Source organism: Xenopus laevis, chromosome 5L, assembly GCF_017654675.1.
Source record: "Xenopus laevis strain J_2021 chromosome 5L, Xenopus_laevis_v10.1, whole genome shotgun sequence".
Lineage (NCBI taxonomy): Eukaryota > Metazoa > Chordata > Amphibia > Anura > Pipidae > Xenopus > Xenopus laevis.
Window position 1 is genome coordinate 88,721,414 of NC_054379.1, and position 13,988 is coordinate 88,735,401.

The window sequence follows — 13,988 nt, forward strand, 5'->3', positions numbered from 1 at the left end:
CAATGGTACCATTGGGTTTATATATTTCACTTGGTTGATTTGTACCATTGCTGCTCTTACTTCAATTAAATCTAAAACTGTTTGTTCAGTCATCTTGTGGACAATCAGTTGCACTAGGATGTTGTATATAAAACCAATAATAGACAATGTCGACAGAGTTGTTGCTGAGCTACATTCCCAACCACTATTATAAGAATTAATTATACCTTAGTTTGGATCAATTACAAGGTACTGTTTTATTACTACAGAGAAAAAGGAAAGCATTTTTAAAAATTTGGATTATTTGGATAAAATGGAGTCTATGAGAGACTGCCTTTCCATAATTCATAACGGGTTTCCACATTGTAGATGAGAAATGAGAAACTTTTACTATTTTTTTTTTTTTTTTGGTTTTATCTTACTAATTTGATAAATGGGAGCTTATTTATGAGGGTAAACCAGGTGTAAAAGCATACCTCCCCTCTTTTGACAGCTCAACCCGCAGTCCCTCATTTGTACTGGAAAGTCCCGACATCTGGCCGATATTGATCGGGGAAGCCCATCGGAGGGCCCCCTACATGGGCCAATAAACTGCCGACTCGGTCTATCTGCAGCTTTTATCGGCCTGTGTATGGCCACCTTTAATTGGCTTTAGGTTGAAAGCCCTGAAAAGCCACAGCAGCAGATAAGATACTTTAGTAACAATTTCAAGATAAGCAAATAAGTAATTGTAACAATATAAGATAACAGGTCCCTTGGGAAATGGGGCTCAGATTAAAGGGCAGTTCACCTTCATTAGCAAAACTGTAATAACTGAAAAAAAACACAGAAATATGTTCAAACTTTCATAACCTGCCAGATTTTGTAAAATGAACATGGTAATTAGGGGATGTGGCCACAAAAATTAGTTTGGTCTAAAGAAATTGCCAACTTTTTTGTCCCTCTTTCTATTTCCAAAATGTTGGGAGGTATGGTAAAGTGCAAGTCCATGTTTTTTTGCACACGAAGCACAGCGCAGGTACACCTCTGTGCCTCAGAATGTGTGTGTGGGCACTGGTGGATGACTGGGCATAAGCACTATGTATTGAGCCCTGAGAGGCTCCGTTTTGCATTTATAAGTGCATAGCACTTGCTCCTGCACAAAGTAAATGAGTTGTTTACCCTTGTCCCATGCTAAAAAATATTTTTTTTCTCCCTCTGCGATCTACAATAATATATTAATATGCGGGCACTGATAAACCATGCAATAAGAGAGTACTTACAATGTGAACATTCTTTTCACAGGTGATGCTTGCAGATAAACTGAAATTTGCATGGGAAGAGTTTTATCATATTTCTTCAACACTGGGGTCTTGACTTGACAGCACCGCAGAAACCTTTCTTTAATAAATGACTGCATATTGGAACAGCATAAGGTAAATGGTTGGGATGGGGGGAATAATGCTGGAAAACTAGATTGTAAGCAATCTGGCTACTAACATGAATGGCATTAATGTAGACAGTCAGATGGTATAACCAGTGTGGCATAATAAATGCATACGGACTATTTTTCACCTCTTCACCCACCATTGTTCAGTCACACTTTTCTCTACTCTTGTATCATAATTCATGCCTTCAAACATTTGGATTGAAATTCTGTACAGCTTTTAAATTCAGTGGATAGCTGTTGCACAGAGCAACTGTACATTCTGTTGTGTACCGCAGCTTGGAGCCTAGGGGCCCCTTCAGTCATTTCAAGGGATTTTTCCACCTGCAAGGCTCTGTTTTATTAGGTAGTGTTGCCACTATTCTGAAAACAAGCTGGAACTGTTAAACAGGGTCCTTTGCATACTTTATTGAAGGGGCCTTCTGGCATTCAAATTCTCATGTTTATTACATTAATATATGAAGTCAGCAGTAGCAACTGTGTGTATGAAAAGGCAATGTGTGCTGTAACAGCTAAAAAGCCTATATACATACTGATATATATATATATATATATATATATATATATATATATATATTGGTTTATATATATAATTATAAACATATATATGGTTGTGTGTATTTATAAGAAAAAATGTGCAGTGGCATTATTTAATTGTAAAATGCCTAAAAATGAGGAAAAAATACTAAATCATATCATGCTGTGCAATGGCACATTTTCTCCATTCAGAAATTTGCCTGAGGTAATTTGCACATCTGTTGCACAAGATTTGTCTCCTGTTTATTTTGTGTGGCTTTTAAGGTAAAATTCCATCACCGCTTCATTTATTGGTTATAAATGTTCATTATTATTTTCTGATCACAACGTACAGATTATATATTTTAGGTAATTCAGATAATATGTAAATTAACCCCAATACATCAGTTTGCTAATGATCCAGTCCTGGGATTCTTTAAACATAATTCCTCTCCATGCTAAATAATAAATAAGGTCTTAAAGATGGCTGGAGTAATCCAGTAGCTCCCTACTGACATGGGGATTAGTTGGTATCTCAGTATTGTAAAGTTTTTTGTTTTGTTTTTTAAGTTTTTATTTGTTGCTTGCAACTTCAGCATACAGAAATAAAGTATAGTTTAACAATAATATCCAAATTGTACATTTTGTAAAATTGATTTGCTGAGTTACCGTAGTTTAACTAAAGATGCTGAGCTATCTATAAATATCCTCTTCTCTTCTCCCTTTGTTGTGACTGTTTTGTCTTACAGATAAGCAGAAGTCCATTATGTAGGGGGGGGTTATCTGTGTACTGGTAATCTAATTATCGATGTCACAGAAACCAAACGTGGAGCAGCTTCAGTTTGCCTGTTTAGCTCAAGAATTAAATTATATTATTAAATTATATGAATTATATATTTTTATGTGACAGAAAAAATAGGCAAACAAATCTTCTGCACAAGCCCATTGTAAAGGGAGATTCTTTTTGGAAATAAAGGTTATTCCCAATGTGCATTTTATTTAGGTCGGTGAGGGTTTGAATTTGATTTAACTATATACCCAACCAGTTGCTAGAAAACTGATTATATTGAGAGCACACCCTGTATATGGGTATCATATAGCATAGCATGTACCTTTCATTCAATAAGTCATCACTCTATAGACTGTAGGATTGAGATATTGTTATAAAGATGCACTTTCCCTGTCGGTATATAATTTGTAAGGCTTAATTAGGCATTTATTAAAAGTGAATTTAAAAAGCGACAGAGAAGCAATGCTAATGAGCATATTGTTCCCAATGATTAGGGAATGTTAGAGGATTCCCTGAACTGGCACATTTGCTACACCCCCAGCAGATGCAGTATGTTGATATAACAAGGTTAAAGCCAACAGCTTTTGCATAAAGTAATAAGCTAGAAAAGCCAGGCACTGTGGATTGATAGATGAGTCCTGCCTGTAGGATTCCCCTTAGCTCTTGGTGGCTCAGTGGTTAGTGACTCAGGCTGTTAAATGTGCTATTGTGACTCAAGCGTTTGCTATGTACTGTATGCTACAGTATGAAATGAAAATAACATTCTTTCCCCTGCCATCTATTTAATGTATAACCACACACTAGCAGAGGAAAGCCACTTTCCTCAAGGGCTTCAGGAATTTTGTACTGCTAATTACCTGCATTTCCTTTTATTAGGTTGTGTTTTAGTTGCTGTTGGGCATAAAATAAAACCTCCACATACGCCTGCTGCATTTTATAGCCAATGTGCCTTAAAGCTGTGCAAATTTCACTTCTTTAGACCTACTCATTGTTTTATTCGTCTCATGAGCAGAGATAAGCTAATCAGGCACGGTTTGAATTTCAGATCCCTTTGCATATGGAGGAACCAGGAGGACGAGTCTGGCAATTGATGGGTTTGATTTGAATCATTGCATGGTACAAACAGACTCAGAAAATCCTTATACTTCACTTGTTGATAGCTAAATATTATATTGTGAGTCAAAAGACAGCCTTTCATTAGAAACCATGTAAATGATTATATGCCCACAGTAGGGATGCATGAATATTCTTTATTTTCTTATATTGAGTGCTTCTTACCATAAAAACTGTGAAGTCATTGAAATGCTGATAGATGGGTGTCAGACAAGTGTGTGTTTTTTGCTTCCATTATTGAAAGATCTTCTAGAATTATGTTTAGGATTAGGGTCAGAAATACCTCTTCACTTCCAGGTTGCTGTCTTTTTTTAGGGGCTGGGTCGTAATTGTCGACCTGGATGACCCATGTCTAAAAGTGGCCCATGGTGAGTAGCAGGTGTTTTGATCACAGATACAGATTTCTTTCTGTCTTTACTTCTCATTGCAGTTTTCTAACAAAATACTAGGTTTTATATCTGAGTGAAAATTGCATACAATTGTTGCTGATAATCGTACTTATGTGCTAGTAAAAATGAGTATATATAAGTACAGGTATGGGATCCATTATCTGGAAACCCGTTATCCAGAAAGCTCCGAATTATGGAAAGGCCATCTCCCTTAGGGGGAAATTTCCTAAAGGGCGAAGTGGCTAACGATTGTGAAAATTCATCCGCGTGATGCCATTTTGGCACTTTGTCGATTTACTAATGGGCGCTGGCGTAATTACGCTAGTGAAATAGATAGACTCTAGCGCAACTTTGCACTCTAACGCCAGGCTTATTTTCGCTCTGGCGAAAGAGCGTTACTACTCAAATTCACTAAGTTTTTGTTTTTACTGAACGTTACCTCTATCGCCAGACTTGCCTTCGCCACCTCAGACCAGGCGAAGTGCAATAAAGTAGATAGGACTTGGTCCAAAAAAATATATCAATATGGGTGATAGGCTGAAAAAGATTGTACATTTTTTTTGGGTACCCTTCCCCCCTACATTTCCATATGGCATATAAACTATACTGTGGGCTCATGTGTAGGACAATATAACACCTCTATTTTCTTTTATTAATGTTCCCTGGGCTTGTGTAGTGTAATGTATTTGCTGCAACATATACGTCAATTGAAATTTAACTTCCCGCCGTATGCAAATTATCTAACGCTAGCGCAACTTCACTATGCCTGCCATAGTAACGCTAGCGCAACTTCGCAAGCTTTCGGCGCCGGGCCATCTCCCATAGACTCTATTTTATCCAAAATCACAGATACAAATTTCTTTCTGTCTTTACTTCTCAGTGCAGTTTCCCAACAAAATACTAGGTTATATATATATCTGAGTGAAAATTGCATACGATTGTTGCTGATAATCGTACTAGTACAATGAGTATATATAAGTACAGGTATGGGATCCATTATCCGGAAACCCGTTATCCAGAAAGCTCCAATATTATGGAAAGGCCATCTCCTATAGACTCCATTTTATCCAAATGTTTAAAAATGATTTCCCTTTTCTCTGGTAATTGTACTCATGTGCTAGTACAATGAATATATATAAGTACAGGTATGAGATCCATTATCTGGAAACCTGTTATTCAGAAAGCCCCGAATTATAGAAAGGCCATCTCCCATAGACTCCATTTTATCCAAATGTTTATAAATGATTTCTCTTTTCTGTAATAATAAAACAGTAGCTTGTACTAGATCCAAACTAAGATATAATTAATCCATATTGGAAGCAAAACCAGCCTATTGGGTTTATTTAATGTTTACATGATTTTCTAGTAGACTTAAGGTATGAGGATCCAAATTCCAGTAAGATCCATTATCCCAAAAAACTCCAGGTCCCGAGCATTCTGGATAACAGGTCCCATACCGTTTTCAAGTAGTTACTGTATCTTGAAAACATGAGAAAGAGCTTACAGTTCTGGAAGTCATACAATGGAGTATCATTTTTCTTCCTGCACATCACCCTCTAGATGTAATTATAGTCCCATCTGTAGCTGAACAATTAGTTCTGGTAAAATTTTAATTCCATATGAGCCATTGGAAATCTGCCAATTTGCATAGGATTTACATGCACTGATACTATGATTTGTGCAGCACGATCAATGCATGCAATTTACTCTCCTATAGTCCCATCTTTTGGTTAACACAAGTTGGTAATCTCATGTAGGTCTAATATTAATGATTGGTTCTGGAAAGTTGAGGCGATACCAGCTATTATATGGAAGCAGGAGAAAGGATGTCACAGTGCTCTCAAGAGAGTAAGGAAACAAGCTTAAACTGAATTTGACAATTTTGCTATTCAGTGGACAGCAACAAGCCATTGCCCTGAGCATTGTGGTCTCTGAGGGTCTTCAAAGCAGAATTCCAGTTTTGCTGTTCTTAGATGGGCACATTTATTTTCACTTATGAAAAATTCAAGTCCTTTATGTTCATTGTGCCTTAGGCCATCTCTAGGGTAACCCTAGCACCAACACTAATGGATACTGCCTCTTGGCTTCTGTAACATGCTCCCATGCTCTCTATGGCTGCCACCCAAGTAATTAGGGACCACATGGGAAGGAGAAAAAAAATAATACTCCTTATCATGATTATGTAGATATAGGGGAACTAGAGCTTTGTCTTGTTACATGACTCTGGTGCATCAGTGCAACTGTAAACCAATGTTATACATACCAATTGCTAAAATAAATAATCAGAGGCTGTCCACCAGGCCAACTAGTTAGAGAATTGTCTATGTCTAAAGCTCCCCATAGACGCGACGATTCTTCTTGCCGAACGACCGATTTTAGGGAAGCCTGACCAATCCTTCGAAATTATCGTGCGGTTAGTGGGATTCGAACGATCGTACATCTTACGATTTTTCGGCCGACATCTTTCAGGAAATTGATCGGCCAGGTCAAAAAATCGTTGTTGGTCCCAGTGCAATCTATCTATGTTTGTAGCGCCAAGCAGGCAGTTCCCCTTTGTTTTCCTGGCAAATTGGTCTTTTTAGTTGATGGTAAATTCGTACGATTGTACAATCATTCTGAGAAGATTGTGGTCTCACGATCAGGATCTGATCTTTTAAAAATTTCAACATCTATGGCCAGCTTTTAGTCTATGTAGTCGAGATAAGAACATTTGAACTAACAAGCTTTGCTTTAAAATAGAGTAAATGCTGAATTGTTTGTGTCTAGTCCCATTTAGCGAACTTGGATGAAGTTCATTGTTGAAACCCTATCCCTGCTCTGCACTAAAGCTGATGTAATGCAGGATGAATGTGCGCTTTTTTTTCCAAGCAAGGGTGGGGGCCTTTTTCCCCCTCTTTCTCTTTCAATGTGAAACAAGTGTCAAGGGCGCCACAGCAACTCCGGCATCTGCCAAGAATGTGCCTATTTTTAAACACTGTGGATCAAATATCAGGGCTGCTGGTTACAAATCCTTATCTGTGTGTACGAGGGAGCCCTCCTCTGTGTAGTCTACAAATGGGAATGCCTCTACTTGCCTTGTTTACACTGCAGCACTGTGCATTCTTGAGTAATTATAGTAATGGAACCAAAGGGAAAGGGGGACGGGAGGACAGGATGCTATATGAGGTAAAGTTTGCTCTGAAACTTGCTGAATGAAAAGGAACTCTGTCTGGGAAAGAAGCTTAAAAAAAGGAGAAAAAAGAGGAGGGGGAGGAGGTGAGCTTCATCCGCACAGGGAAATACTCTGTGCTTTACATTCCCTTTGTACATAAAAACCAGATGGTCTGCTGGAACACCCGCTCTGAAAATGGAGAAGCTAAAACATATGGTTAATGGTCAGGAGAAGGGAGATTTCAGAGCCAGAGCTGCTTACTGCTTCACATTACAGGCTGTTATGTCATTGCCAAGCTAAGTGCTTAATACCCACTGTGGTCGCTGGGCATACATTTATACAAATGACTTAGCTTTTGTTGGCAACCAGTAGGCTGACATCATTACTAGCTAGCTCCTTAAATACATCCTTGTATGCCTTCATCTAGACTGCAAGCTCTCCAAAGCATGGCCTTCTGTCTGGCTGCATTCTGATTGAGCCCTAAAGCCCTTTATACTGTGCTTGGTGGTAAAACTATTACACTAATAGATATTGTGGGTCACTGAGGAAACATGTTACTAAGCCATTGCCTCTTTCCCTCAGTAGCAGTGTATCCACACTCTCAGTACGTACCAGGGAACAATGATGTACGTGGCATTTCAAGCTTGTGTTCAGAGAGATCTGGGCAACATTGAGGCCTGTGTTATCTGTGGAACTGCTGAGCTCATTCATCTGCTTTTCAACGGCAGTTTCCTTTTATTTTCAGCCAAATCTGTCAAGCCTGACAGGCGGGTAATTTGAGCCAGAGAAAGGGCAGAGCTCCAGGTCCTTTTTCACAAAGCCATTCTTCTCCTCCCCTCCTGGGAAGGCTCCGAACTTGGCCTGCTTCAGGCAGATGGATTTGTTGAGTCATGTGAGATCATTTACACAAAAATACATAGTGAGGGAAGGGGGGGGGGCAACACATACTCCAGATTTGTAAATAAGAGAGCAACAATTAGACTAATGCTGATTGCAAAGAATGAATGGGTAATGGTCAAGAAATAAATACACTTAGGTTGTTCTATATTTAATATTTTGTGATTTACATGTATTTATAAAACAGTGTGGTACAATATAAGGAGGTAAAACTACAAATTACATACAGATAGTGACTGAGGTAAAGCTACAATGATCTGGTAATCATGCAATGTGTGCTTCAGGTATATACAGGTCCAGTGTCTGCCCTCTTTCTTTCCAGCCTTAAGCACTCCTAGGCTGGATAATTAATGTTCTGCTTAATGTTAGAAAAATCTGTAGTTCAGAAAGTAGCAGCACTGTGATAGCTAATGTGTTGTTTGTTAGTGCCAAAAATGCACTCATCAGGGCTTTTTGTGGCACCAACAGTCGGAGTGCTGCCACCTTACACAAAAAGGTGTGAGGTGGCACGGAGACAAAAAAAGAAATGTATGTATGTATAATTTATTTACAAAGTGCTTCATGAATACACAGTGCTTTACAATTACAGAGTAAAAAAGTACACACAGGAAGGACAAGCATAATAATAATAATAATAATTATAATAGTAATTATAATAAAGTAACAAGCATAGTAATAAATAGGTATTACGTGCCAAAAGACACAGTAGAAAGGAAGTCCCTGCCCTGTAGAGCTAACAGTCTAACAGATTAATATAAGAAATACCCAATACATTTCATAAAAGCAGGGGACTGGTTAAAAGAAAATAGTAACTGATTTTGTGCTATGGATTACTGGCCAGGTGAAGAGTCACATCCTCTAGAGTTCCCCAGAAATGAGGATACCCCATCTAACTACCAGACCTAATTAGAGATGACTAAAGATCAATGCAAATTTCCTAAATTCATTTCTCTTATCATCTTGCTGCCATCTTCAGGTCTACTTACTGCTATGTTTACTATTAAGGGAAGAATCCAATCCCAACAATGCTATAAGTAGAACACCGGGTTTTTAAAGTCAATAGAAGGTACTCTGGTTAGTCCTCTATCTATGTTTTTATTTGCAAGAATAGTTAATCCATGACTAAGAATAAATGTAGAAACACATCCATGTGTGCCATGGGGCTTCACAGTGCTGTTTCATGCATTTTCTCTAAAACGCCATGGTGAAGGAGAAGATGAAATGGCCAGCAAATCTTTTCTGCTGCTCTAAGGGGAATGAAAAACATAATTAAACTTGCATGAAAATTATTCTTTCAAGAGCCAGACAGAAGAATGCAGTGCAGATTCTTTCTTGAATAAGGTAATGTCTATTTTACAGAAGGGGGTTGGTGATTATGCTGAACTTGCTGCTGAAACCTATAAAAGGGAAAGAGAAAAACGTGCATCTTTTTCTTAAATGATATGTGTAATAAAGTTGCCTGCAGTCCAATGCTTGTCCATCTTTAAACAAAGCCTTATAGGTGATTTATGGGAAGAAGAAATATTAAAATATACCCCCTACACCAAGATACTGAACAAAAAATGTAACTGAATTAAAGAAGAAGGAAAGCTACGCAAGCTAGAATGCTATATTTATTCTGTAGAATGTTTTACCATACCTGAGAAAAAACTCTAGAAACTCTTGGTGTGACATCACTTCCTGCCTGAGTCTCTCCCTGCTGTGGGCTCAGATTACAGCAGAGAAGGGAGGGGGAAGAGGAGCAAACTGAGCATGCTCTTGCCCAGGGCAATGAGGTTTAAGCTGAAGGCAGGAAGTCTGATACAGAAGCCCATGTGTACACAGTAGAAGGAAAGAAATGCAGTGTTTCTTTTGACAGAGGACTCAGGGCAGCACTACTTTGGGGGTTTACTGGTATATTTAGATGGACCTTTCTGATAAGGCTTACTTAGTTTTAACCTTTCCTTCTCCTTTAAGCATTAGCTCGTTGTTAGTTCAGGGATCTTAATGGAACAGTCTACTAAAAATCATTTAAACATTAAACCCAATAGGATTGCTTTGCCTCCAATAAGGAGTACCTTGTATAAGGTACAATAAGTACTTTGTACTTGATCTTAGGATCATGTACAAGGTACAGTTTTATTATTAAACAGAAAAAGGAAATCATTTTTAAAATTTTTAACATTTTGATTAAAATGTGGTCTGTGGCGAAGGCTTTCCCTTAATTCTGAGCTTAGCTACAAGGTACGATACAGTTTGTATTAGTAAGTACGGAAAAATAAATGTTAAAAATATATATATTTTATATTTTCAACACAATAATCTATATTTGGAACACAGTAATGTTCCAAGTGTAGCAAGGGTATAGTTTTCCCAAAGTAAAGTTAAAAAGAATGTTATTCCTCAAAGAAACAGAGTAAAATATATTCTATAATTTATAAATGCACCTCATGTGAATAAGGAGCCAGGATCTATATAATAGATTGAATTGAGCTTGTTTTATGAAGAATAGATCAAAGTTCAGTCAAAGAATTTGATGTATCATATCTGATGTAAAATTGACAACAAAATGAAAGCTGAAATAATTTATAAGCAACCCTAAGGCAGAGAAAATGCAGATCTTTTGCTTTTCCACACCAAAATCCACTCTGTTTGTGTGCAATGCTTTGTCTGTCTGTTTACTAACACCACAAATTGAATGGAAGTGGATTTGATTTGATAAAAACGGTTCCTAAAATCCAATAGGAATTAATAAAATGTGAGTTTTTATTTATTAAAATCTAAACTCGCATTTTGATAAATCAGCCCCTTAGGATTGAGTCTAAAACTGCATTTAGGGCAAAGTTGTTGAGATCTTTGGAGTAAAAGTATGTTTTTCCGAGAATGCTCTATGTAACGGGGTCTGTTCACTGATAGTGGAAAAAAATGACAGATTTTGGGATTAATGATTCTTTGACTGCGAATGAGGTTGGGGTGTGAAGTCAGCTCTGTCCAGGGAGTACACTGCACTTTTCTTTTAATGTGGAATAAAAAGGAAAAAAAACACCAAGATATTATGAGTTAACTGTTTATAGTTTATCAGAATTACTTTGATCTAATCACAGGTTTCATATACTATGTGTATTCAAACTTATTTTGTTGAAAACATCTGCTGTGAATAAAGTGCAGGTGAATATCTGTTTGAAGTTATCTTGGGTGTTATTCTCATTTACTCATTTACTCTTTTGCTTACCACTTTTGTCAGTTGAGTGAATTCACACACTATGGGGCAGATTTATTGAGGTTCGAGTTGTGTTTTCCATGAAAATGTGAGGTTTTTTTTTTTAGTTGATTTGTCTGGTCAAAATTTACATTTTTGGGTTAAAAAAAACTAGAATTTTTTTCGATGTTTTATTTAAAAAAACACACAAAAAAGTTTTTCAAGATTTATTACACCCAGATCCTGAAAATCGCTTGAATCCAAAAAAACACCATCTAAAATCTGTTGAGGGTGTATAGGAGTCAGTGGCAGAACCATTTGAAGATGTTAATAGCCTTCATGATGTTCAAGTTTTTTTTTTGAAGGGTTTTTCCTGTAAACTAAATTTGAGTGATTTGAATTTTTTCCCACAGAAAACTTGATCAAATCGAGTTTTTGGGTTTTTAACCCCGAATTTGCTGATACCCATTCAAGTTTTTTTTTTTATTAGAAACCATTCGATTTGTGAGTTTATTTGGGCTATATAAACTCTAAAATTTGACCTTTGATAAATAACTCCCTATATACAGTATCCAGCATATATATGTGTGTGCGTGTGTGTGTGTGTGTGTATATATATATATATATATGTGTATGTATATATATATATATATATGTGTATGTATATATATATATATATATATATATATATACAGTAGAACCCCCATTTTACTTTTTTTCAGGGGACCAGGAAAAAAATGGTGTAAAATCCAGGAAAAATTCAAATCAGGGAAATGTATTGTGCATAATATATAGTAGTATATAATTTAGGACAGTCTCAATATAGCACCTTTAATAGTAATAAAAAACATTCTTACACCTTGACCTTAAACCTTGAAATTTGTTTAACATTGCATATTACATTTCTGTCTATTAAAAACACTTGGTTATCTGTTTTAACCAGACTGGCCAGTTATTTCTGGTAATTAAATTAAATAATTTGCATGTTGCCATTTGGGTTCATTAGGCGTTTCAGGGAGTGAGTTTGAGAATTCCTCAGAACCAGCAAGTTTGCTTTAGGCTGCCAACTAGGTACTGTGTTTTTCATAGTATTTAAACTTCATGTGAAAGATAACCAAGTAACAAAGGTTCTGAATTTATCTTATATACAAATATACTGTATATCATTTAACTGAAAGTAGATTGCGCATCCAGCTGTAACTACAGGTGTCAATCAGCGGACAAGGCATGTGGAAAGATCTCTGTGCTTAAACTGTAAACCACTTTATGGTTTATTGGATACATGATTGTATTTTTCCTAGAAAGCTTGTAAAGAGTTTATAAAAATCCTTATCTTGTTTCCGGAAATCCTTGTACAGTGCCATGATCTGTCTGTTGGATTTAGTTTTGTTCGTGTTATTTTTCTTTATACCTTCTGCTCTCTTTATAACACAGTACATGTGCACCAGTACTAAACTTATAGCATATCCTGATTGTATGTTAAACAATCGGATATTCATTAGTATTGCCATATATATGAAAGAAAATCATATAATGGTCCACGGAAATATAGGATAGGTTATGGTCTGGGTGGAAAGAGGGACAGGGTGACAGGGAAATAGTGAAAGAGATTTTACATGTACAGTGTTAAAAGAACTTGTAAGATGTCTTTGAAACAATGAGACACTTACTTCCATATTTTTTCTACAAGAATATTCTTCAATAGCCAGAGTTAAAAGAACATTTCAGTGTGAAAATAATAACTGGATTGACTGGATGTCTAACCTGATAGCCAGAACCCATCTTCCTGCTTTACAGCTCTCTAACTCTGAGTTTATATTATCATTATTTATGTATAGCAGTGAACAGTTTTTAGTAGGGTTTCCACCTGTCTGGTTTTGACCCGGAAAGCCTGGTTTTTTGAAGAGCTGTCCTTGTCAAAACTGCCTGCCCGTTTTCCAAATTAGGAATTCCCTGAGATTGATGGGGCAATTGACCAATCACCGATTGGGTCAGCCCCACCCCCAAAGTCACATCACGCCCCCGATACATCACAGCGCCGCCTCTCCATCCAGAGTCAAGCTGGCCATAGAGTCCCAACATTTTTCGTCCCACGGAGATTGGTCGTTTAGTCAATCGGACAGGTTAAAAGATTTCTGTCGGCTGCCGATTATTTCTCTGCATGTATTAACGATCTTACGATTTTCAGTGGGAGACTATCACCAGCTTTGTCGGACATAACTTTCGTACGATTGCTGTCAGGGGCAGAACATCGGCTGATCTGTTCTTTTACTACTTTATTTATATTTATATCGGAATTGTTAGTGGCAGGTGGGGAGATGGGGAAGTCCAATCGTTCAAGCATTCGAACGATAAGATCTTTGCGTCTATGGCCAGCTTTAGTCGGGAGGAGAGGTGGCAACCCTAGTTTACAGAGAAAGAGGACATAACATACTACACAGTATAAGTGCCAGTTATTTTCAGTATCTGACACTTACTACTGTGTAGAACAACAGATGTCTACATTGGTAATATTAGAGTCAATAGCTTTGGCACGAGGGGCAGAAAAT

General features: G+C 37.2%; 1 protein-coding gene across 4 annotated transcripts in view; it reads left to right on the forward strand.

Annotated features, from left to right (window-relative positions):
* Positions 1-13,988, forward strand: part of bach2.L (BTB domain and CNC homolog 2 L homeolog) — a 187,614-nt gene that overhangs the window by 37,505 nt on the left and 136,121 nt on the right. For 2 of the 4 annotated variants that reach the window (XM_018263387.2, XM_041563019.1), the window contains exon 2: positions 1,264-1,394. The exons of 1 other annotated variant lie outside the window; for it this stretch is intronic. The gene's annotated coding sequence lies outside the window, so the exon portion shown is untranslated. Of the gene's footprint in view, positions 1-1,263; positions 1,395-3,756; positions 3,886-13,988 lie in introns of all 4 variants that reach the window. One more of the 4 variants, XM_041563018.1, reaches the window with a different exon arrangement.